This window comes from Tetrao urogallus (assembly GCF_951394365.1).
Source record: "Tetrao urogallus genome assembly, chromosome: 6".
Lineage (NCBI taxonomy): Eukaryota > Metazoa > Chordata > Aves > Galliformes > Phasianidae > Tetrao > Tetrao urogallus.
Window position 1 is genome coordinate 41493591 of NC_136819.1, and position 27067 is coordinate 41520657.

The following is a 27067-nucleotide window of genomic DNA, read 5'->3' on the forward strand; positions in this document are numbered from 1 at the left end:
CAGCACCAGCCCACCTTAAGATGTCGCTCACCTAGGTTGCTCTAATTCCACTTCTTAGCTGAAATTCCTTAGCAGACTCCAACATAAATGAAAAATGCTTATTGTAGTACCTCTGTGCCATGGCTTGTAGTGTTAAGGTGTCACTTCTCCCAGGCCAGGTGAGGATGAGGGCAATAGTCAGTTTGTGACGATGGTGACTTAAGTGGCTTTTCCTACTGCTAGGAAAGCTTTCTGTTCATGAACTCTTCCACATAGCCACTTCATACTACTTCTGTGTCACAGGTCTCTTACACAGGAGTGCAGGATCAAAAGAATGCAGGACTTAGATGATCTTGACCACCACATTATGTAGGAAAAATAACTCTCTTATATAGAATTTTTTTTTTTAAAGCTTGATTCAAAAGTGTTCAATTCCACACTTCTCCAATTATATTTTCAGTACAGCTGAAGATAAAACCAAAATGTAAGGCCCAAATGTGATGAACAGATTCTCTTCTGAATAAAGGTATTGGCAGCTGCAGCCATTTCATCAATTGGGTATGAAATACCTAGAAGTACCGATTCACATTCTGTTGTCATTTTTCTCGCTTTTTATTCTCCTGAGATAAATGAATCTCTATAGTTTTCTGTGTATGCATGTCTTTTTATGTGAAACCTTTTCAATGGGAGCATAGAGTGAAGCTATTACAAGAAAACTGAGTTATGGGTTATGCTGTGTGCCTAGGAATGTTAATACGAGAGAGGAATTTAAAATTACAGATCTGGTAGAGAGGTTTAACAGAAGCAGCAGTGTACTGAAAAATCACAGATCTACTTTGATTCTTAGCATAGCTTTGCCTTTATTGAATGAAGAAGAAAAAATTAGAGACCAAACAGTAACTCTTCCTTACAAACTTACAAAATGCGTTCAGAAGGCAGCAACCTTTAAACACATCTAAGTACATCCTCTTCTAAGTTCAATGTATGTACAAGTTAGGGAACAACTTGCAATAATGTATCACCTTCCGGGTCTTGTAAATGCAAGTTCGTAGGCCTTGGTTTGGAGCATGCGAAAACATAAAAATTCCTTAATGTATCTGTAGAGAAGACACATTTTATAACTCTGTAAAAAGTGAATGTGGAAGAAAGGTCAGCAAAGAGTGTGAAAACTCTGCAGCTGAGGAGTTAGCAAACTGAAGACAAGAGATTTCATTTCCAGGCCACAATGGTTATTTCATATCATCTAGAAAAGAGTCAGAGAAGTAGAGCACTTCTATTGAACAGAGATTAGGATATTATTTTTGAAGGGAATGGGAGATATCTTCAAGTCTTAAACTGAAACAAGCAGAGCTTTGGCACCCATGTCTTCTGTTTTGTCTGTTATCAGAGATCAATAACTTGTAAGCCACTGGAACTATTTGTGCTATACTTGTTTCAGTGGTGATCTTGAAAGCAAGATCTATGCCAGATGAGTTGTCTAGATGGTAGCAACCTCTTCCCATCTGACGTCTCTTTCCTACTTTTCCACCAAATGGATTGTGTCCTTTCTATTCTCAGGGTTTTGGTTTTTTTAATCATTTATGCAACTGTGTATTTTATATTTGGTCAAATGTGATGTCATTGATTCTTATGGCTTCCATTTCCTGGGGTGTTCTAGCCAGGCCTTCTCTTCTACAAGTGATAGCAAATTACTGTCTTGTTATGCAGTTCAGCCAGGTAGCAACCAGCCAGTTTGAGGCTACTGGGGAAAGCTCTCTGGGAGAATTTGACTGCTATACATTCATGTACAAACTGTATTACTCTTCAATCTCTGAATTGGCTCTCTGGACATAAATGTGATGAGTAGGGTGGACAGACAGGTGGAGAGTTGTCTTTGAAACAGTCAGAGAGAGGATTAGATATACTTGCCTTCACAAGTTTTTCTTCTTTCTTTATGTTGGAAGATGAATTACCCACCTGAGCTCTCTGAGACCTCACTACTTCTTTTAGCATATACTGATCCTTTTTTTCACAGAATCACAGGGATTGGAAGGAACCTCTAGAAATCGAGTCCAAAACCTCTCCTAAAGCAGGTACCCTGTAATAGGTCACATAGGCAGGTAGTAGTCCAGCCAGATCTTGATTATCTCTATAGAATGAGACTCTACAACCTCTCTGGGCAATCTGTTCCAGTGCTCCATCATGCTCAATCATAAAGAAGCTCTTCCACATGTTAGTGGGGAACTTCCGAGTTCAAATTTTAGGCCATTACTCTTTGTTCTGTTGCTGTGCACCCCTGAGAAGAGCCTGGCCTCATCCATTTGCCTCCCACCTCCCTTTCAATATTTATAAACATTGATCTGATTCCCTCCGTCGTCTTTTCCTCAGGCTGAAATGACCCAGGCTACTCAGCCTTTCCTTGTACAGGAGATGCTCCAGGCCCTTCATCATCTTTGTGGCTCACTTCTGGACTCCTTCTAGGAGATCCCTGTCTTTTTTTTGAACTCAGGAGCCCAGAACTGGACACAGTAGTCTAAATGTGGCCTCACTAGGACAGAGTAGCCTGGTGGCCAGAGGAGGGTCATCATCTTCAGCTGATTTGCTAGTCTTTCTAATGCACTTCAGGATACCGCTGGCTTTCTTGGTCACAAAGGCACACTGCTGACTCATGTCCACCAGGACCTCCAGGTCCTTCCCTATAGAGCTCATCTCCTGCCCATCATCCCCTAACCTGTACTGATGCACGTGGTTATTCTTCCCCAGTACCAGACTTTACCCTTGCTCTTGCTAGGCCTCATCAGTTCCTTCCTGCCCAATTCACCAGTCTGTCCAGATCTTGTTGAGAGATAGTGCAACCACTAGTGCCAGCTAATCCTTCCAGCTTTGTATCATCAGAAAACTTGCTGAGGATACACTCTATCCCTTCATTCAGGTCACTGATTATGATGTTGAACAAGACGGGACCCAACACTGACCCCTGGGGAACACTGCTAATTACAAGCCTCCAACCAGATTCAGCACAGCTAATGACAACCCTCTGAGTTCTGCCAGTTAGCCAGTCTCAACCCATCTCATTGTCCAGTCATCTATCCCACGTTTTCTAAGTTTAATAACAAGGATGTTATGTGAAATAGTGTCAAACACCTTGCTGAAGTCAAGGCACACACCATCCTGTTCTCCCCATATCTACCCAGCTGGTGACGACAGAACAGAATTCTGTCATGTTGGTCAAGCATGATTATCCCCTTGGTGAATCCATGCTGACTGCTCTTGATAACCTTCTTCTCTTCCAGTTGCTTGGAGAGGGTATCCAGAACAAGTTCCATCACCATTCCAGGGATGGAGGTGAGGCTGACTGGTCTGTAGTTTCCTGGATCCTCCTTCTTGCCCTTCTTGAAGACTGGACTGACTGACACTGGCTCTCCTCCAGTCTTCAGGCACCACTCCCATTTGTTAAGATATTTCAAAGATGATAGAGAGTGGTTCAGCAGTCCTGCCATAAGGAGTGAAGATTTAGGTTGCAGGTCAGGGGGAACTTCTTTACTATAAGAGTAGTGAAGTGCTGGAACAGGCTGCCCAGAGATGTTGTGGATGCCCTGTCCCTGAAGGTGTTCAAGGCCAGGTTAGTTGGATGGGACTCTGGGCAGCCTGATCTAGTATTAAATGTGGAGATTGGTGACCTTGCCTGTGGTGGTAGGGGGGTGTTGGAGATTCATGATCCTTGAGATCACTTCCAACCCAGGCCATTCTGTGATTCTCTGCAAGTTCTCTCAGAACACGGTGGTTGATCCCATCAGGGCCCATGGATTTGTGTCTACTGATTTTGGCTAGATGTTCTCTGACCAGATACTCCTCAAGCAAAGGCATTCCTTTCTCCACTCAGACTTTCTTACCTTCAGGGTCTGGAATTCCTGAGGGCTAGTCTTGACACTGAAGACTAAAACAAAGAAGGCATTCAGAATCATTGCCTTCTTGACATGCCTGTTACCAAGGCACCTGCTTCATTTTTTAGGGGACCTGTGTTTTCCCTAGTCTTCCTTTTACTGTTGGCATACTTATAAAGCCTTTCTTATTATCTTTTATCTCCTTTGCAAGGTTTAATTCCAGGAGGGCCTTAGGCTTCCTCATTGGGTCCCTACAGGCCCTGACAATATTGCTGTATTCTTCCCAGATACATAGGTCCTTAGAAGAAGTGGTGTTTAAGTGCCACCCAGTTCTCATGGGCACTCTGGCCCATGGGGTACGTCCAAGTAGGTCTTTGAAGAGGTCAAAGTGGGCTGTCCTAAAGTCCAGGGTAGCAATCCTACTTATTACTTTGCTTCTTCCACAGAAGCTCTTGAACTCCATCATCTCATGATGATATATCCCAAGCTAATGAGGTGTCTGTGTTAGTGTGAAAAGACTCTGGAAGAACATATCCCCAAATTCTAGAAGTGATCAGAAAGGGGGAGACCACTAGTACTATAGTTTGTTTGTTTTTCATCCTAGCATACATTCAAGGAAATTGAGCATGGAATGTTACTTTTCTTCTGCTGAAGGGGGAACTTTGGGGAGTGGTAAGTGTGGAGGAATGGGCATTATTCAAGCACATATGATATTTTACATTTTGTTTGGTATTAGTTTAATTCTTTTTTTCTCAAATATTGTATTGTAAAACAATGAAAAATATCAAAATCCTTCCTGAAGTGGCTATCTTTCTGATAGGGGTGAAACATACACATTTAAGCAATAAAAATAAATGTACATATCTTTTTACTCAAATCTCAGCTAATAGTTGTTCTGAGATAAGCAGTGAGCAAAATGATTAGGAAAAGGAGGAGGTTTGTTTTACTTATGCTATCACTGATTTAAGGTGAATGAAATACGGCAATTTGTTTCTCTACTCACTCGTTTTATAACTTTGTTTTTCTTTTTTATTCAAATTAAAATCCAAAGCATGTGAAAGGAATTTCTGTTTTGCACAGAACTGAATTCAAATGCAGCTGGCAAGACATCAGTGCATAGCTTATCTAGCTGCAAGTAGTAGCAGAGGCTCTTGGATGCTCTATGTGTGTAAGAGGGCAAAGAGCTAAAGGAAAATTCAGTCAAGTTCTTAGATTCATTATGACCCATAAGCTACCTGCCAGGAATGAAATGCCCATTGGAAGTCAGCAGTGTGTATGAATGTGAGATGGGAGTCAAAAGTGCATTTCTGTGTATACCAGTGGGGGAAGGACGGTAGAAGTTGAAATTTCAGTCGTGGCTTACCCTCAATAGCCAGGTGTAATGTGAGAGGTAGAAAGGACCCTATAAGGAGGGTAGAATCTGCTTTCCTTTAGTCTTGATTTTTTTTCTTACTCTTATTTCAGTGTTTGAGACAACTTAGTCTGAAGGTTTTAATACTTATCCTCCTTTATTCTTTCAAAAATGCAGAAGTCATCCCCTTTTATTTCAAATCCCTCATTTTAAAAAAACCTGCACAATGCACAGATAAGGTATTGTCTTAGTAGATGGCTAAAATGGCTACTGAAACTAGAGGTCAGAACCTTAGCCACTGCCCTCCAGTACATCCTTCTGCACAGCCAAGTTGGCCGCGTACTCTCATGAGTAAACTAAGATGATGCCTGTGTGATTGCATACATCTTTGAGTTGTACTAGTAGGCATTGTCTTGCACACAGAGGTTACAGCATAACCATAGCTGGTAACTGTAAAAGGAAGGCCTGTTTAGTACTAGAATTTGGTCCCAGACTCAAATCCCATTGCGCCCTAGCAGTCACGTGTAGGTTTCAACACAGTGTTGCACAGAAAATTTGTATTGAATATTTTCTCTAGGCAACACTCATTTTTTACCCCCCTACTCTTTGCTGGGAGGTATGGAGGAGCCACCTCTACTACTGACAGAGCAGCAGTGCAGGCCACAGCTGAGATACTTCCTCTGGCTCCTATGAAATTATATCTGTCTTGAGCCCTGGCCAGCATGACGCATCTTCATTTCACTAAGGGAACAGGCTGGAATTGGCAGTGGCAGAATTCATTTTTCACATTTTAATAGAGAGACAGCTAAGGAAGGGAGGGACTAATGAGATATTTCTAAAGAAATTAGCTAGCTACTATTACAGGGTTGTCTCCTGCAAGACAGCTGCAGTGATGACAGATGGCTTATGTCCCCTGCCTGCTACGCCCCTTCTCCTTTGGGGCTGTCCTTAGTGGATCATCTCCCTGGCTATTCCCCCACTGTGGGGGTGCAGACCCTTTGCTGTGTGATACTGTTCTCTGGCCCAGGAGTCTCGGTAGTTATGCTGTCTGCATTCACTTAGGGTCCATTTACAATTGCTGAAAGGTCTCTCCTAAAAATATAATTCAGAAAGGCACTTGTAGAACTAACGATTTTTTTTTCCTCCATTCAGTGAATCATCTGAGAAAAAGCTTATCTTCAGCAGATATTAAGGCCTGCGGACTGTGAAAGTACATGTGAGTGTTCTTAGTTGCAAGACTGGATTTCCATCAGAAGTAATAGCCATGTACTGTCTCATTTATGTACATCCGGGTCATGGAGTCATAGAATATCCTGAGTTGGAAGGGACCCATAAGGATCATTGAGACCAACTTTTGGTTCTGTACAGGAGCACTCAAAAATCAAACTATATGACTGAAGACTCCTTTCCAGACCCTTTGAACTCTGGCAACTCAGCACTGTGACCACTACCCTGCAGAACCTGTTCTTGTATCCGAAGATGTTTTCATGTAGAGAAGATTTTTATCTTTTTAATTGCTTATTTTTGTCCCTAAACATTTTCTGAACGTTGTTTCAAAAGCAAAGATGAAATAAATGAAAAATCAACTGTAACCATTAAAAACGTAAATTCTGCTCAAGCATCTTATGTGTTTCCGATGTGGCCCTTGATTCTGCTATAGAAATTCCTACAGTAGGAATTCTTAAAACAGACAGTCAAAACAATAATCGGTTGTTCTGCATCTTGCTTACTCAAATGCCAGGGTTTCTTTTCACTTTCAACAAGCATCTCCTGTGTGTTTACCATATATCATAGCTTGTATTACAGTATCACAGCTTGCACTTTTTCCTACCCCATATGACATCATATAGAGCTCTTCAGTTGTTAAGGTTAACTGATTTTTGTGTCTACACACAGAATAAACAAGTGACAAAATGGCCTAATCATCTTTAAAGTCATTAGCTTAAACTCTGTATCAATCGCTCCATATTGCTGGGCTAATAATCCCTAATTATGAGCTGCTCCTGGTGTTAGCATTACTAACTCTTATCCATTTAAATACAGATGTTCAGAAAGGGAGATAACTCCTTCTCAAAGTAATGGGGAGGGGAAAGGCTGTCCTTGTGCACCACGTGGCAGGCCATTGTCACCTCACTGTGCTATGTCATCTTCCCATGAAAAGAGCAGATAGTTCAATGAGGTTGGAAAATGCCAAGGGCAAGCTGGGCAGAACACAATTCTTTAGTTAGTGATCATGGGCGCATCATTCTTACATTCTTAATGCCATGTTGATTGTGTTTATATTTCAGTAATTTGCTGGATATCTTTCTGATAGTTTACACAAATCGGTGACTCATGGTCAGCATGAGGAGCACACTGCAGTGAGCAGAAAAAAGGCCAAATGTGTTTTACCTCAGGTCTTGAAGGTCTGGGACTGAGCTGTTTAAAATTCTATCAAAATACAGTGAGAAATGACAATGTTGTTACATACAGGTCTTAGTATAACATGGCTTGGTAAGATACAGAACTTGCAATGCTGCTATATGAAGAGCATTAGAAATAATTTAAAACAGGTTACTCATTAAGGACAATTGTTTAATTTTTCATGAATTGTTTTAATAAGCAAATGAGAAAAGTTTGGGTAGAGGAGACTATTTCTTATCTTTTTGTGCAGCCGTGTGTAAGCTCTAAGTTCAACAGATGAGTATACTCGTAGCGTCTGTTGAGTTGTAATCTGCAATGTAGGACTGGGTAGGTTAATAAAATACATTCCTTCACTCCGTTATCTGACCATGCAAAAAATGATTAGAAACATTTCTTTCTGAAAGTGATTCTATTGGTAAATTTACTTTATTGCTTATTGCTTTCCAATATCTTTTCTTTGGCAGTTTAATTCCAATTATGCCATTCTTGTGAATAATAAAGACATAGTACACATTTGGAAAAAAATGATCATATTCTTCAATTAGTATTACTGCTTCGGAGTAGAAAGGGAAAATAAAGTTTCCAACTTCCATTTATTCAAAAATTAATTAAATCTATTCAAAACGAGTTACTATAAAAATGCAGAAAAGTGGATGAAATGCTACAAAACTTGCGTGCTTATCAAGTAGTCTAGCTATTTGGATGCTCTTACATTCATAATACGTTTTACAAGTTTTCATTTTCTTTTCATATTTACATCAGAAATTGTGTTGTCAGTAATGCATCTGAAAACTATACTGTGATTTATATTTCTAAGACTTCTGATACTTGCTGTCTCCAAACATAATGAAAGTCTCTTAAGAATTTATTTTCTTCATAGATAAGTAAAGAGTTGATCAATTAAAATAGTTTGCAGATAGATATTAACCATTTTTTCAAAACTCAAAGAATGGTTTGGGTCAGTTTCTGGATAGCTTGGGATGCATTTCAGAAAATTAGATAATCAGCATCAAAGCAAGGAAGACAGTTAAGCTGCTATTGAAAGTCATGTAGAACTTCTGGTAAACAGAAACAAACAAACAAACAAAAAAGAAACCTCCTTAATGATGCAGAAACAAAGGCCGAAACAGTCTCTAATTTAAGAAAATTCAATGCATTCCACTCAATAAATGGATTCAGGAAAATTCAGATTTGCATGAATGTACCTAGGAAGGCAAGTAAGCTTAAAAACCTATCTTCCAGATGCTTAACTATTAAACCTGCTTTGTTTGTAGTGGCACAAGAATAGTAAAGAGACACACTGAAGTTCATGGAACTATTTCCATTGTGTACACTGTGAGTACACAATGTACACTGTTGTTCAAGCCCTTTTCAGAAACAGAACTGCTTGAGGAAAAACCTAGCTTCTCTAGTTCAATTTTTAAATGATTTAGTTTAGACAAGTTTTGCTAAGGCATTAAAGGTTTAAAAAAATCTTACTAGACAAATTGAGTGCTTGTCAGTAATATTTATTCTTAGAATGCAGCACTTGTTTCTGAAATTGCTTTGGTGAATATTGAAATGTATTTATTTTTAGTGCCTTTTCAAAGGTTTTCAGTCCTATTCAATATTTATTCTTCTTCTTGTGATCTTTTGGTATTCTCTGATTCTGTATGTAATACCATGGCGAAAGGTAGAACCATATAATTATTATGTAGGATGTAAGTTTGTATGCTGACAAGCTCAGTAGAGAGACCATCCATAGTTTCACACTAGCTGGTCACAAATTATTTCTCTCATTATCCCTTTCTTTGTTGAGGGAAACAAAACAAAACAAAACAATAGAAACATTACAGGGAAGTTGGCACAGGTGAAAAAAAAAAAAGCACAAACATTTGTTCAATAACACTTGCTGTTTTAATAAAAAAAAAAAAAAAACACAAACAAACCTGAAATTTGTTCTGAAAGTAAAAAAAAGTAGATTGTCTGAGACAAAATAATCAGCAGACTGGTTCAAGGCACAGCTGAACTCTAACTTTCTGATTCTGGTGTCTATCTCTGGATGCAGCTCCCCAAGTTTATGCATAGCTGGCTCCAACTCTGTTCCTTAAGTCCAGTGGGACTGGGACTGAGTAACAGCAGTGAACCGAGATGGTTCAAATAGGAGTTTGAGATCTGGAAAACTGCAACATCAAATGGTTCGATTATTTCAGACTACTGGTTATGGTAGTATATTGTAGTATATTTTGTAGTATATGGTAGTATATTTTATGTTATCTAATTCTGAAAGCTGTAATATTTATTATGAAATTGGATGAAGTAGTTTTACAAATTCACAGCTTTCAAAAGAATGGCACTTCTGATTTTCAGTTACCTCCAGTCCTTATCACATCCTGTTGCCCTCAAAACCTTTGCTGATTTTAGGATGCTTTGAACAGGTGGCAACTCCAATGTGCCATTCCTAGGATCAAAGAAAGGTTTCAATATCTGATATCAGTCCAGTATTCCGTAGAACTGCCAAATGTTATTAATGGTTGCAAGCCAGCTCCTTGATATCAACAGAGTTACAGTAAAATATCTTAATGAGAAAGCTGTGCCCCTCATATTTTTACAGGTTACTTTGGTCAGAATTTTCCTCAGTAACTCTACCAAACTGTGATGATTCACTGTTGCTTCATTTTTCAGTTTGATTGCATATTTTCTCTTCTTATTTCTCAGCTGCTAACAGCCTTTTTCACTGTTATGGAAGGTCTGAAATAAACATCTCCCCAGTGCCTTCTTTGGCAAGGACTAAAATTATTTCTACGATGTCTTTATTTTCTGTGAATTATCCATTTATCCTTAGGAATTCATGATTCTTATGTTCTTGATAGACTGAAAAATGTGAATGGAACAATAGCCTTGTTTGACTGCCTTCTTGTCTAATTGCTTTTTAATTTCCATTTGCTATTCATTTCAGTTTTGCATGCAGAAGTCTATCTCTTGGTAAACAGATCAGTATATATTTAGTGCAGGCTGCCTCTTAAAGTGCAGGGAGAAGTTTATAAACAGAAAAAAATAAACAACAACATTTGATTGTCTCTGCTTGCTTTTATTTGGGATAGAAAATATATTTTAATGAGAAGAAGCTGTCATCCATATTCTATTCTTATATATGCCTATATGTGTATTTGTAAAGGCTGAGGTGATTTTCTTGAAAAAAGTGTTGTTTGTTTGTTTGTTGTTGTTGTTGTTTTGTTTGTTTTGCCTTCTAGTGCTGGCATATAGTAAGGCTGTCAGGCTAGATGTAATGCGAACAATATGAATAAGCTCAGGAAAATGTATAGTGTATAATATAACAAAGGCCAGCAAACCAGGAGAGCCAGCTTTTGCTTTTCAACTTTGCCAGTATAAATAAGAAGAGCTCAGAGCAGGAAGACACAAATACTAGATATCAAAATCATTAATAATGCAGTTGCCATACAATATATTACTTGTAAATTCCATTTAAAGGGCATGTCACGCCATTTAGTACAATTCATTAATCAGTAGTTTACAGAGAAAGAACCCATCTATCTTAGTCTGTTCCTCAATTCTAAACTTTTAAACAGGGAGTGATTTGTTCAAGTTCAGTATTAACTGTTCCAAAACAAGGGAGTTTGATGATGTAAAAGGGAGCAAAGGTGGTTATTTACTTTCAGCTTGGATTAATTTCAATATGAAATGAATCATCTGATTTACCTCTTCCCTGCTTACCACTATGAATACATTATGGATCTCTGATAAATTGTGATGATCTTTTTTCCACAAAATGAAATTAAAATATAAATCAAGTATACTTGCTAATGGTGAGCAGTGCTAAACAGCTATCTTGAAAGCATACTGTAACAGTTACCAGGGTAGAACAGTCTGATTTAGCCTCCCTCAGACCTTAACGATAGGTTTATTAGAGACTGGAGTAAATTTCTCACAAAGCACATCAGTGGGCAATAATAATTGGAGTAAGGTATTTTTTTCTGACCGAATGCGATACATACAAAACTGCAGTAGTCACTGTGCTGAAGCAGTTCTACCATAATCTTAAAATTTTTGAACTTTCAAATGGCATTGCACACTGGTATATGGATTTGCTTGCCTTTCTGTCTTTTCAGTGTCTCTAATCTTGAGAGGCATCATTTGTTCTCTTTCATCTTGTATGCTATGATCATACATGCACATTCGCAAGAGCTGTGGAAGAAGATAAGTGAGTCAGCAGAGGCACAGCTAAGTTTGTGGTGGGGCATATGATGAGCATTAGCCTCTGCCTTAGACAGAGAGCTGGAATTTCACTGACCTAATGTAACATTAATAAATAACCTAGTTTGTAGTTTGTGCTTCTGAATATTTCTGGTTGCAGGATTTGTTGGGACAGAGAAGGATAAGGTGTGTGTGCTCCTGCTGGTATGAATGTAGTCATGGTGGCTGAAGCCCATCCCAAAAGGATGTAGAGCTTAACTCTTGTTGAGGCTCCCATTGATCTGGTCTCCCACTTAGTTCTGCAGTCAACATGAACTTAAGATTCTGAAGATGGTGAGAACAGCTAAATTACATAGCTAGATCATGGAATGATAGAATATTTTAGGTTAAAAAGGTCCTTAAAATTGTTCCAGCCCTTCATGCCATGGGCAGGGTTGCCACCCACTAGGTCAGACTGCCCATGTCCTCATCCAACCTGGTCTTGGACATCTCCAGGGGCAAAACATCCACAGCTTGTGTTTGTAGCCTGTTCCAGGGCCTTACCACCATGGACTGCAGTCTGGAAACAGACTAAGAATAGAGAAACAAGAACATTGACACCTTGTATTACTTCCCACTTTACACAAGGAAGAAGTTTGCATTTAGGTGATTCTTTGTCTTTTCTTTTATCTCCTTTGAATTCTCTTCTAAATGAAGAGAAAAGTGGACTGAGTAAGAACATGTCAAGGGTTTGCTCCTTTACTCATGCCCTTTCCCACTTCACTGGCCAACTCCTGGCATTTCATTGAGAAAGCTGCACAGTGTTTGAACTCCTTATTGATTAAGAGTGGGGAAAAAAAAAAAAGAATCCATACAGTGAGGTCTATGTGTATATACCACTGTGCATCAGTACAGGGAATACAATTAACCTTAGAGAGCAGTAGCAGTAAAAAGGAACAGAACAAACTGAAATAATGAAGCTGGCTCTGCACTCTACCATGGTGTCACAGACAGATCGTGCTGGAAAGCAAAAGCACTGTGGAGCTTTGGGGTGAGGGGGGTTAATTATCTCTCTGTGAAACATTCATTACAGCACCTGGAACTACACAGAACTCACCATTCTGCAAGTTCATTGAGAGGTTCATGATCCTTTGGAGCAAACCCAGAGTCATTCTGGCATGAAACCTTTTCACTTTGCTTCCCAGTCATCCAGAGCTCTGTCTCTTATGTGCAACAGTGCTGATGCTTTTTCTCTGGTTATTCTTGTGATTTGGGCTTATACTATCATTTGCCATATTTGTGCAATATGTAGCACAACTCGGCCTTGATACTTACTTGGAGCCTTTGGGTGGGAGTATAATACAAATAATAATGTTTCTGTGCAGCCAGGATATTTTGGTTCTGCTGTCTTCTGGATCATGTAATTTCTTCTATTCTTTCACTGACTGGCCATATTATAGTGTGATTTTAAGGTTCTTGTCTTAACTTTGAACCTCATTAAGCTTTTGCCTTTCTACCCATCTTCTTACTAGTTTGCATAAATCCAGAGGATTGGCTTAATTTAATGTCTGATTGTTCATCCCAAAAGTAAGTCTTTGCTTTTGTTTGCCCTCCTACTCTTCTATGGAACAATTCAAGCAGTTAGCAGATCCTTTGCTACTTTCAGGTTCTTGATCACTCTGATACCTACAGGAATTCTCACACAAATGTGGGCAGGAAACTGCATAGTCAGAGCTGGGAAAATCAAATTAAATGATCAGTGTATGCATAAAAGATCTTAAAGAACATCTGGCATTGTGCAAATAGGACTAAAACCGTAGACCTGAAGTGTGGAAGCTTCAGGTTATTCTCACTTCATCACGATTTCCTTTTCCTTTCTGCAGCACAAGGGTCTATCCTGCTCTGTTAGATGCTGCAAGTGGGTCTGCACTGAAAATGGTACCAGTATTGAAACAACTTCCATCTTTGCCTTTCCAAGACAAAGTTAAATTTACTTACTCTACCTTCTGGCATTTTATAAAACCTAGGAGATGCCAGGATTTCTTTATTTGAAATAAAGCATTACAACTTGGAATTTGCAATCTGGTCAGCAAACTGTCAGAATGTCAACTGGATCATTGTTGAGGAGAAAAAAGCAAAATAAACAAAAAATAATCCATTTTGTGGATTCTTCCTAAACTTATCTGAGAGTTAGTGACAAATCCACCTGTGCAAATGGTGTGAAGTCTGAAATTCTTGGGAATATCCGCTGTTTAATTCAGAGACAGCCAAGGAGTTTGTGTTCTTCCAAAGTTAAGTCCAAACTGTCTGGGTATTTTGAAAAGCATATCTGAACTTAAACATGTAAATCCTAGCTAATCTCCTCTCCCTGCATGTGAGGTCCTTGCATTTCCCCCCCTGAAGTCAAGAAGTAGAAAATGAAAACACAACAGGGAGAGTAGTAGTGACTGTGTCAGGACAGGGGTGAAATCTGCTGTGTCAGTGGGAACTAGATTAGATGGGATTTAAAGCTGTAACTCCTGAGGACATAGATGACAAGTTTTTGTCAAAGGGTCAGGGAGACTGTATAAAAAGTGATATATGAGAGAGTGTGAATAAGAAGAGACTAAGGATTAACAATAAGTGAGCAAACAGTAGGAAGGAGTAGAAAAACATAGATGAGAGATGAGGTACAGAAAAGGTCAGAATTGAGCTCTGACTTGAAGGTAGGAGGAAAAGAGGAAAACCAATATATATGAAGAGAGAAGCTCACTGACAGTGTTCCAAAGGGACTGCTTAATATCAAAGGCCATGTTGTGTGCCGCTGCTTTATAAATAAGGCAGTAATTTAGGTTGAGATTGCAGACCCTGGTTTGCTTAAGGGAAAATAACCTTGAGGGCAGCAGTGAATAGCTCTCCAGAAAAGACACTGTGGACATTCCTGTGAGTTTGATGTGCTTAGGAAAATTGTTTGAAAGGATGAGTATAAAAAAGTAACGTAACGGAAAGCTGAAGGGGAAGGAGGAAAAAGTGGTGAGGGCAAACGTTTAATTCCCATTCATTTTCTGGAACAGACAGGAAAATGTTGCTGTGTTCTGTCTCCATCTCCTTTAAGAGTTGAAAAGCAGCTGAGAAACTTACAGCAAATTTCTGTATATACACAGCTCTGGTCTTTGGATCTGACGATGGCACGACTGTGGCTGTATTGAAGACCCAGGAAAGCCAGAGATTTTGTGTATCTTTTATTTGTTCTTTTCTCATGTGGAAAACTGTGGAACTGATCTCGCTGCAATTTTAATTCATAATGGTTAATTATGTCTGAATTTGCTTTCCTCCAGCCTGTCATCTAAACCAGTCCTGTAAGTAATCCAGACACTGGGAGATATTCCTGGTATAGCTGAAAATTTGTCTTCCTTTTTGCATTTCGTTCAGCTCCATAATCTTTTTCACTCTCCTTCTGTATCCCTTCAATTGTTACCCCAATGTGAAGGCCTCATTTTCTTCTCATCGTCTATCCCACCTTTTATTTCCTAATCACTCCACCTTAGAGAGACTTGGAAGGGACTGGGTTATCCAGGGAGAAGTGGCTGTTTGAGGAGAAGGAGTATTCTTTGGCATTCCAGAATTTCAGGATTGAATCTTCGGTTTGCCAGGATCACCTTAGCTGTCCTGCACAGCTGTCCACTACCAGCCAGCAGTGGGGACAGAGGAGCTGAGTGAGACCATATGGCTTAGATAATGACTGCAAAAATTTCTGTGCGTTTCCATAGGTACAAAGAATCTGTTAGTGGGCCAGTGATTCTGCTAGATATCCCAAAAGATGTTTCAGAAATATTTTAGGAAACTCAGCACTTGATTATTGTTATCTGGTTCTCTCAAAATACTAAAACTTCATCAGAAAACTGAGCAGCAAATGATCGTGTTGATTATAAAGGACAAATCATGGAAGTCTTCACTGCATGTGAAATTTATTTTTTGTATTATTATGAATGCAAAATATACCACTTTTGTAATTTTGAATGGTTTTTATTTTATTAAAATGGAATTTTTCGAATGGAAAAAAAGGAAAATTCAGCTCTCTTTTCCTCTTATTCCAAAAACAAACAAATAAAAAAGCACCAAATCAGCTGACAAAAAAACCTCTAATGACATAAACCAAGAGAATATAGCAAATGCAGCTAGAAGTTTCTGGAGGAACTACGCTCATTTAGAAAGACCAATATTTTTTCTGTACATTCTAAGCAGTGACTAAAAGTTCACGTAAGCCTTTCCTTGCTTACTTAAGGAAGAAGAAAATCACATCCTTGAACTTTTATAAATCACAGTCCTGAGATCAGTTGATAGCTTTTTCCTGATTTGCCACAACCCTAATTAGTTTATTGACTTCTGTAATGCCACTAGTGAATGCCTTATAATTTCATTTAATTAGAAGAAAGCTATTTAGTTAACAATGGAAATAATCTATTGTAAAGAAAGGACTAGAAAAGAACAGGTTGCTTGCTCGTGTATTGTTTGAATCAGAACTATGAAAAAATAAGTCTCTAAAATAAAGTCACAAGAGAAGGGAAATGTTATCTCCATCATCTATTTTCAAGATTACTTTCTTTTGTTTACAAGTCTTTTATTCTACCTTGCTGGTAAAAACATCATTCAGACAACCTGATTTTGTGTAAGAATCAAGCTAAAAGCACTCATTCAGTCTGTTCTGGAAATCAATGAGAGTGTAAGATGCTTAGGAGATAAGCTGTGCCTCTCATCTGTCAGTTTGGCTTCTGAAGCTCCATATGCTTTGCAAACTCATTAAAAGCTAAAGTGCTGATTCAAAACTGCATGAAAGGTTGTGGTGGATTTTAAAGGAGTTTGGATCACGCTCCAGGCACAACACTCTTATTTAATCTATATAATGTATTTTCCCTCCGATGTACAGCAGTGCTCAGATTGAGCAGAGAGTAAGGACTGGTCTGATGCTGGAATAATGACATTTGTACAAAAGAAAAGTTTAACTCCAATGTTCTGATGTTTGTTTGTTTGTTTGTTTGCTTCCCTACACAGTTCTTTTCCAATTATGCAGCTGAAGCTGTTCCATTAGGCTTTATTGGGTTCAAAGTATGATGTGATTGAGCTACTTCTAGGCCAGCTGAAGTGCTAGAGATTTCATCATCAGACTTCTTTTGATCAAAACCAAATTGATTCAGTTTGTATAGTCTAGGTTTCAGGTTTGTAGGTACAGAAAATCTGAGCATGTGGGCAAAGCCAAGAAGTCCAATCTCATGAATACCTTTTATTCCAGAAAATGAGGTTTGCTGAGGTCTCATGAATCCGCTAGAGAGAGACTTTGCTGCTCCTAAGATCTAGATTATCTGCAGAAGGGTCTCAAGTAACTGTGTCAGTATAAAAACTTGCAGTAAGATAAGACTTATAGTCAGACAAGAGCTATTTTAGTTACTTTTCCCAGAACTGAAGATGCAGGAATATTTACTTCTATAGATGAGATAGAACTGTAAGTGAATCCTCCTTCCACAGTCATTTATTTTTTTTACCCCTTCACAAACTTCTTCCCTTGACTAGAATTGCAAGTGGGAGTGGGAGAAGACCCTCTTACAGGGTGATACACACAGATATCACTATCTCAAACCTTTTTTCATGTTGAAAGTCTGTTTTGTTTCCGTGTTTGGGCCAAGCTCTTTTCGATACTCACAGCGATAACATGAACCGCTCTGACCTCAATTCATCACTTAATGGGACTGTACAATAGAGTGAAACTCTCCAACAGAGAAGAATGCTTATAACCACTGTTTGTGATGTGCAGTGATATGGCTTATTCTATGTTGTCAAGCAGAGAAGGGGATGAACTCTTCATCTCATCTGTAGGAAGCAGGGTGCTTGGCAGCCTCTGGTAAATCATTTATTTTGATGAGCTCACTTTCATCTGAGCCAGAAGCTTTTGATATTCTTCAGTTACTCCCTTACCAAGCACCGTTGAGGCTGAGGGTAAATTGCAATTCATATCTATTAAGTGATGTATTTCTGCACTTGCATAGCATCAGCAATCAGGGCTCTCAAAATACTTTACAAACTTTAATGAGTAAGGCTTCACAACACTCCTGGGAGGTGCAGAAGTACCGTTAACCCAATTTAATAGATAAAGAAAGTGAGATGCAGAGAAATCAGTAGATTAATGTTAGGACACCCGCCTTCACCTACTTTTATATTTTTCAAACTTTTGTTCATTCATAAAGATAAGACTTAATACTCCTAGAAATTCAAATTGAATGTTGTATTTTCAGGCTCCTAGGGGAGAAAAGGATTTAGTCAGTGTACATTTCCATCTTAAAGCATTCAGAAATGTTCTGAATTCTTGAATGGCCATATAGGTACATGCGAAACAAAACAATATAGGTTAGCACGTGTCTTGTAGTGGTCAGTGCTCCTTAGGAAATTGCTGCTCTGGTTAACCACTGAGGGTTTCTGGTGCTGAAACATACACTATCATCTTGAATTATTTGGATAATAGTTTTGCCTTATAGCACCACCTATGAGTCTCCTGGGGACACTGAGTGTTTCCATTTTTTCCACTGTTACCTCCTGCAAGTCTGTTGAAAAGGTTGTGACCCCATCTGGACTGTCGTTCTCCCTGCCGAAAACCGCGTGAAATTGCTTTAAATAAAGCCGCGCAGTTCCTAAAAGCAACAGTAGGGGTTGCTGTAGGGTCGAAAAACAACCCTCCGCTTTCCCCCCCCCCCCCCCCCCCCCCCGGCCTCTGCGAGTGAGCCCGCAGCACTTGCCACTTTTAGGAGCAGAAACCCAGCGTATAATTCAAACCGGTTGTGTTTGGGGCGAATTCAGAGCATTAATTAAAGGGCCATCTAGGTCACTATTGAATAATTAGTTTCCAGTTTTATTTCAAATTAGAAATGATAGTTTTTTATTCAATTCTACGGAGGAAAAAATGAAGAAGCCAGGTGGCAAGTAATTTGATTGGATTCTTTCTGATCTTTCAAACAGAAGGATTTGAAAAGTTTAACACCATGGCAAAATGGATGTTTTCCATGTTTGTAGCAGTTAATTATTTCAGATTGAGGGAGACAGATCGCACAAAAAGGACCTTCCTCCAGGCATTTACCCAATGTCTGGAAACCATGAACTGAATGTTTCTGGGAAGCTTAGAGTGCATCTGAAAGAAAATTACTGTTGACAGAATCCAAGAAAAATAATCTCCTCAAAATCAAAGATAATTGGTTATTAGAGTCTACATATTTACAAGTGGAGAACATACTCCTTATCAAGCTCTTAGTACTGAAATCTAATTCATCTGGATTGCTACAGAGGCTTCTGAATGCTTTACTGTTCCCTTATCATAATCAGAAATGTGATAAGGCTGTGGAAATCCTGAAAGAATCTCTGATAATGGTCTTTGTAGCTATGATAAGGGTAATCAAATGCCAGGTTTCAGGGCTTAAACTAATTGCTTGCGGAGGTTGGAAGGAAATGTTTCCTCCCACGTGCTGTGCTGCAGCAATTAATAGGGTTCATAACCCACGCTGGAGTGAAATGGTGTCCCAGAATTAAACTTCTCTGTTAAACTTTGTTTGCCATTTATTTATTACCATGCAGCAGGGCATCAGACCCACTGGATCATGAAACAAAGTTCGTATTGCAAATCTTATGGGAAAGCAGTTCAATTCAGACATGCAACACAATGTTAATTCTTGGATTTTGACAACAGACAATGTGTTCTGACAAAGACTGTCTTATTAACTCTGCTAATAAATGTGCCTGTACTGAAAATGAAAAATAGATTGCCTCAATACTAGAATTGCCGCTAGAGAAGAAATACACATTTCATGCATGCTGTAGAACTGTTGAGCCCTTTGAACAAGGTCAAGTTTTTCACACTGATTTCATGTTGCACATCATGCTTGGATGCCACATACACCTGATGACTGGGAAAACTTGTACTTTTTCCCAGCTGGCTTCTCTGTAAAAATTTTAAAGTTAAATCTGCATGGTTAAAAATGTTATACCCCAGCAGTTACATGAATGATATACTTCCTGAGCCAAATTTGTTCCTGATATAGGTCCAGTGACAGCAGTGCAATTTAATCATGCATTTGGGTACCTGATTCATTCCAGAAGATAAGATGCTAGAGAAGCAAGTTGGTGTGCTGTTTTCTTTTACCTAATTTAGTTAAATTTTGCCATTTCTGGAGACACTCGGATCTCAAAACCCAGTACTGTTGGAAGGACAATTACTTTTGCCATGTTTTTCTCAAATAATGATTGATTTACATGCTGATCAAATGTGGGTGCTCCTGTTGCTGCAGGCATCAGTTTATCCCACCAACTGGCTGTGCATATACCCAAAGTTTATGAATTAGTGGCCAGGGGCTAACATAAACACTGGCTTAAATTTCTGTAGTGTTGATACTTAGCTGGAATCAAGTCAGTGAATATTGGAAAAAAAAAAAATAGTGACTGCCATGAAAAGTGCCATTAAGTAACTCTGGTTTTAGTCTGGGTTAATATATGTATTTTCTTGCTTTTAACAGACATGGTAACAGGCTTGATGCAAAAAGAAGTGTTCTTTTTCATAGCATGTAAAAATGTGCTGGTTTATGTATGACATTGTTATATATTGTGTGCAACAAGCCTTTGGTAGACAGGCTTACTGGTGGTTGTTAAATATGAGGGACTGAGTGGGTCTCCCTTGTGAAGAAACCCCTTTCTGGTACCTGAAAGGATGCAGGATTGCACACGTGACTCTGTGCGTGCTCCTGTGCTGTGGAGTAGGTGAAAGAATTATCACCTGGGGCCTCCCCTCTCAGCACCAGGATAGATGTTATTAAACTGTGACTCTCGCCCTTGGTGCATGCCTGAGTTACTTTGCGTTTGCACTATTTTCTGATGCAAAATCCACCCATTTGCTATTGGCTCAACACTGAAGAAATTTAGCAGAGAAATAATTGAAAGTATTATAAATAAATCATTCTTGAAGCTTTAAAAGCTTCTGTTAAAAAGTTCCTTCAACAAATGCAGGTGTTATCTATGGGCTGTGGAATGATGGAAAGGAATCTTGTGGATTGGAAGAATAAAGTAAAAGAAGGAGCAGTGAGAGGAAGAAAAGTATAAGCCATTAAAAAGAAAGTTTGGGCAATACTCTGGCTGGGAGCAGAATTCAAACAATATCATATAAAATATGTGTTTATTCCAATTAAGTTTATGACAGGCACATTCAGGCAGATTTAAATGCAGCTCTTAATTAGTGTACTTTCCAGGGCATGGTAGGTGTTTGATCATTTTAGATAACAGAACAGCAGAAGGGAAAATTAAATTGACAGAGTGCAGACAGGGAAGATGAAAGCTACATGTGGCATGGAGCAATAAACTAATATTACAAATGTTAGTAATTAGATCACATCTATTTGTTATTGATTTTATTCCCTTTCTTATTATAGTTATTTATTGTAATTGGCTTTTGCAGCAGCACTCCCCAGAGTGATACATTCTGCAGTCAGTCTCTGACTCCTTGGCTGCATCAGTTTTCCTCTGGTGCTAGATGCAAGATCATATGAATGACCTTCCTCTTAGGGATATCTAAATGTAGGGTCATTCCACAGCAAGTAACAGAAGACCCCGATTACAGAAAAGACCTTTTCTAGCTGCCTGCCTACCCTGGCAATCATGATGCCTGTACCCAGCTGTACGTGAGCCTAATGTGCTATTGACTTTGAGCAACTCAAGGTTAAACATGTGCGGAGTGCTTTGCTTTACATGCTGAGCCTGAAGCAGAGGGAGGGAGTGGTGACAGGTTCATTAGCTCTGATCCCAGCCCTCCAGTCCCCACCCGGTGCTATGCCTGCATTTGGGCCAGCAGTGAGCTGAGCAGCAGCACTGTCAGGCAGCAATGTGAAGTTCCTGAGGACAGCTCATTACTGACAAGACATCCTCTCACGTGCCTGGAAAAATAAAGCTTCCATATTTGCATTTTCTTTTCGCTGCAGAAATTTGAGGCAATCCATGGACTTTGCCTGTTGATACTTACTGAGAACATTAATTGTCTCCAATCATTGTTAGAGCATCTGTTTCACATTTTGACAAGTGCACTTATCTCGCCCTTCGCTCCTACCCCTCCCTTTCACATTTCTCTACTAAAGATAATGAATAAATTACAGGGAGATGACAAACGTGTTGATAATCAAGATGAAAAACAAATGAACTGGAAGTGGCTGTGTTTCTACATGAAGCTGTAAATTACTTTTTTTTCTTGAGCAGTGAAACTTCTGCCTTAGCATCTAAAAATACCAGAACATGAGAAAGTTATTAGAAATGTTCTTGTTAAGAGTTTTGGCATCAAAGCCTGACTGTCTCTCACCTTGCTGGGGAGAAGGTGGACTCAAGGAGGAGCTGGAAGAACTGAATGCAATGTGAGAACCAGACAGCTGGAGGCAGGGTGGCAAAGAGGGAGCTAGAGAGTTTAATTTTAATTAGGATTTAATGAGTGGACATTATCCTTATGAAAGCAAAGGACTACACTGTGCCAGTTATGGTGACAGAAGGTAGAAAGTGGAAATCTGTTTTTTTCATTTTCCTGGCACTTCAGACCTCCTGTGCAAGACCCCAGGCATTTCACAGCCCCATTTACTACATAGCTTTTCTAGAGCTGTTTCATGCTGAATGCTCCCATGTGCTTTTCCGGTTGGCTCACAAGACAGTGAGTGTGGCAGCCTATGCTGCAGTGCAGTGATGTATGTAAACCTGCAGTGGGCAGGGAGCAGACAGCAGCCTCTGGGCATGGTGCAGCATTGTCACCATACTGGGTAGAACCAAGATGCTTCCATCCACGTCATGTTTCTCCCACTAAACCCATGCTTGCTAATAATTTAAAGCAGCAGCTATTTTAACATTCACACTCCAGTCATGAATGCTCCCAACCTTCAGTATCCCCTGCTATTTCAGGGGATCTGAATCTGCAGCTTTATTCCTTTCATCAGCAACTGAATCTGCTCACAAGTCTTCTAAATGATGAATTCAACTATACAACATTAGATTAGTCTTGTATCTCTCCAGGACAAAAGCATCACAACACTAAACAAGAAGGAGCTACGTATGTGATGTGAGATCAGCTTCTGGATCTGAAATTTGGCAAAAAAAAATCAGGCTTTCCAGCAAAATTATGTTAGTTTATACCTTTTTAAAAACAGAATTATTAAAGAATATATTGAAAATTTGCATAGCAATATTAAAATTCCCAGCCTCTGTATTTTAACCACTCCCCTTTTTGAGCTGGAATGGTTGTATTATACAGTTAAATAATTAAATTAAATTAAACACTGTTTACCTAAAAGTTTCCACAAAACCTTTTGCTAGAACATGAAAAGCTGCAAAGTGGATTAATCTAATTCATCTTTTGGTTTTTAAAATTTCATGAACTTGTGGCATTCTTGTTCATTAAAATTCAAAACTGGATAAATAAGGAATAAGTCCAGCTCACTATCTTTCTACGTATCTTCAGAGATAAGTTGTGCCATCATTCCAGCACAAGTTCTTTGTTTCTGCAATGTAACAGTTACTTGGGGTATGCACAGTGATAGGAATTATAATAATAAACATTTTTTAGCATTGAGCCATTGTAATAAAAGACCCTTTCCAAGCTGCTGGGAGATATACTTCCAAGTACAGTCAACATCATTACACAGTTGAGTAAACTCAGACATAGATGAAGTCAGGGCATCCTTACAGCAGAAAAAGCTACTGAAAGGATTCTCATGGGGACTTCTCAACTCAAATAGCACATTTTCTTCCAGGCTTGGAATAGGTTTATTATCTTTTAGTGTCATCAATAACACAAGTGTATAATTTGAAGGCTATTTCGAAGTGAAATGAGTTGATTATCCCACTCTTGTCCTTACTGAACTCTTGCTCACAGAGGAGTGCTGCCACTGGTGAGTGCTGGTGTCCTCTCTGCAGAGCTGGCACATCCTCTGGAAGTCTTTTGTTTTCACTAATAGCCTTCATGCACAATGTTAAAAGGTAATAGATGTAGGTGTTATAAACGGATGGTGGTTCCCCAAGAGATCTGTGTGAAACTCTTTGCCCAGGTGGCTTTCAGGCATTCCTTCCTGGGAGAAAGACATCATTGCACTGAGGCTTAGAAATGCTAAGTGGGGTATTTAGCAGAGGCTGAAAGCTGTGCAGGCAGAAATGTTGCTCGGGCTGAATGTAAAATGCCTCCTCACTGCTACCGTGCTCTGAGAGCTGTACTCATTCTGCAGAGGTGGGCACTGCAGGGCCCTCAGACCTGCAGTTTCTGTATCCAGTTTGAATACAGGGCAGGGTCAGCAGAAGCCTTCAATCACCTTTGAATTCTGATGAGGTTATTGCATTTCAGGTAAGATGCAACTCATTTCCTTCAGAATGTCTTGTTGTATTTACACTTTTATGTTTACAGATAATAGCTGAATTTTCCTCCATGCACCAAGGCTGGCATTTCTGCTACCCATTTATTTTTCTCCTTTATCTTTTAGGAACATATAAGAAACACAAACTCCATTAAAACTGGTTAACCAAATGTGATTAGATCAAAACTTCTTTTCACATGAAAAAGAAAATACTGAGGATCTCCTCCTCCCTTCCTCTATGAAATGAGAATTCAAAGAAGCTGTACTTTCAGATACTATAATTAGGTTTGATTTAACAAAAAAACAAACAAACAAAAAAAAAAACAACCAAAAAAACCCTATTTCCTCTTAATTAATATAAGACTTCCTTGAGAAACTTTCAAATGCATTAAAGAGTGATTTTCTTTTTCATTTTAAAAAGCTTCTCTTTAATTTAAAAGTTAAAAGGCCTTTAAGGGCAGTATCAGAGATGGGAGCACAGCTGAACCTTTTCTGGGGAGAGGATAACTCCAATATCAGCAACTTATTAAAAAGGAAGAGTAGTTAAATGGGTAAGAAGCTATATTTGGACTCACAGAACAGTGAAGCTTCTTTAGAGAGCACTGGATTAATGAGAAGTTTTTTTAGGAAATGAGAGTGTTTGTGGGCACTGTTTCCTACTCTAAAAGAGTTTCACAAAACTTAAAAAAAAAAAAAAAAAAAAAAAAAAAAAAAATCAAAATATATTTTATTTTCTAGCAATTTTCAGAGCAAATTTTTTTGCCATTTTAAAATAGTATTTTTGTTTTGCTTTTAAAATTAGCTAACATCATAAAACCTTGTAAATAACCTTTTCTTTGGCTGAAAGCTTTGTTTTCAAAGAAAGAAAGGTTTGGGTTGATGAAAGACATGCTCCCTCTCAAGGCACATACTGCGCGCTCCACTGAATCACTCGAAGCCTTTAACAACTATTTTTACTATCAGGATAAACTGAAAAATGTGTTTAGTTTTCCAACTAAAACATCCAGTCTTTTCATAGCTGTTTTTAAGGGTCTCGGGATTTAGTTTCAGGCTGTGCAGCAGAATTTCTAGGTAACCTTGATGGTTTCTGACACAGATTTGCAAGAAGATTCACATGAAACTTATATCAGATTTGGGTCACAATGTTTAAAGTCTGATCAATGCTATCTAACTAAAGAAGTACCGAAAGTCCAAAACTGCATCAGTTTTCACATTATATTTTTTTTAGTTCCTTAAACTCTGTTTGTCGGTGAGTAGAAGTGCTACACCTTTGGTTAGCCTTAAGGATTGGCTTCTCTCTTACATGTAAAGTCATCTTGGGACTCCTTGTCTTGAAGTTTTCTTTCCTGGTGGATTAGCTCTGGAAGGCATTCCCCAAGCATGTTTACTGATGGTGCAAATCTTATGGTCCTTGAAGTCTTCCTGAGGGAATTTGCTTCCCTTTCCACTCCAATATAGTTTGAGTTTGGGGTCCCAGGGAACTGGAGGTCAGTGGGGTTCTTCTCCTTCCAGAGAAATGTAACTAAGAAGAGGTTTGTATTCACAGAAAAATTACATGAAGCATTTTTCTTGTATAATTAATTATAGTGGAACAGAAAGGAAAAAAATAAACAAACACAAAACAAATTCCTTAATTAAGTCAACAGATCATCCTCACTCAGCAGCTATGAAGCTGCATGCTTTGAGTTTGCAGATCTAGTCTTTTTCAGACTGTGAAGCACAACTTTTATTCCCAGACTGATTTTGCAATGTATTTGAGAGTCAGTCTCCTCTGTCTTTCTCTGAGAGGATTCCCATTCACCTTAAACTTCCATTTATTCAGCTGTGCCTGAATTCCCAGGCAGTATTCAAGTAGTAGAACACTCTGTGAGGCTCCAAGGGAAGCTATTTGTAAGGGATCTGCGAGTCAGTAGGACAATTATCATGCAGACTAATGGTGGAGGAGCTCTGTATCTTTACCGCTGGTCCAAAAGTATTCATGTATGTATGTCCAAAAGTGCATGAAAAACGGAAGTTTATGACCAGGAGGAAGACTGATTTTTACATACTCTGAGAGAGATAGGACAAAGGGGATTGGTTTTAAACTGAAAAAGGGAAGATTTAGGTTAGATATTCGGAAGAAATTCTTTACTCAGAGGGTGGTGAGGCACTGGAGCAGTCTACCCAGAGATGCTGTGGATGACCCATCCCTGTAGGTGTTCAGGGTTAGATGGAGCCCTGGGCAGCCTGATCTAGTGGCTGGCATCTCTGCCCATGGCAGGGGGAAATTAGATGGTATTTAAGGTTTCTTCCAACATAAGCTATTCTCTAATTCTATGATTTTATAAAAGGTCCTTGGAATAAGAACTCCCTCTAATAGGTGTTTTTTGATCTATGACTATAGACCTGGAGTGCACAACACAGTATTGTGCTAAGCATGTCAGCATCCAGCTGACTGGATTGTGAAAATAACTAGATTGCTGAGAAAATGGGGTACGTATGGTTCAGCAGTTCTTCATCAGTGTTTCACCAGTTTTCTGCTCTCTTGAGTGTGTCGCCATTCTGAAGGTCAAGACTGGCTCACCATTTATTTATGCTGATGGAAAGGCTACCATATGAGATTTGTGTGGGCTCTTTGGCAGTGACTATTGTATTCCTTTTACAGGAGAAGCAGGAAAAGTCCTTTTCAGTGGGGAAAAAATGAAGAACACCACTCTATCTTCTGTCCTGTCCATACAATACGTAAAGCACTGACCATGTTCCTAGCACTTAATCCTTGTTTAATTTCGTGCAGCAGGAATGGTCCAGAATTCAGAAATCTTACTTATCAACCTGAACGAGAGAAACAAATTAATAATTAGTTCTCCTGTATCCTAATTTTGGTCCCATGGGTCCATGAAACTAAAAACTGGATATTCATTCATACTCTTCATTAGTGTTTG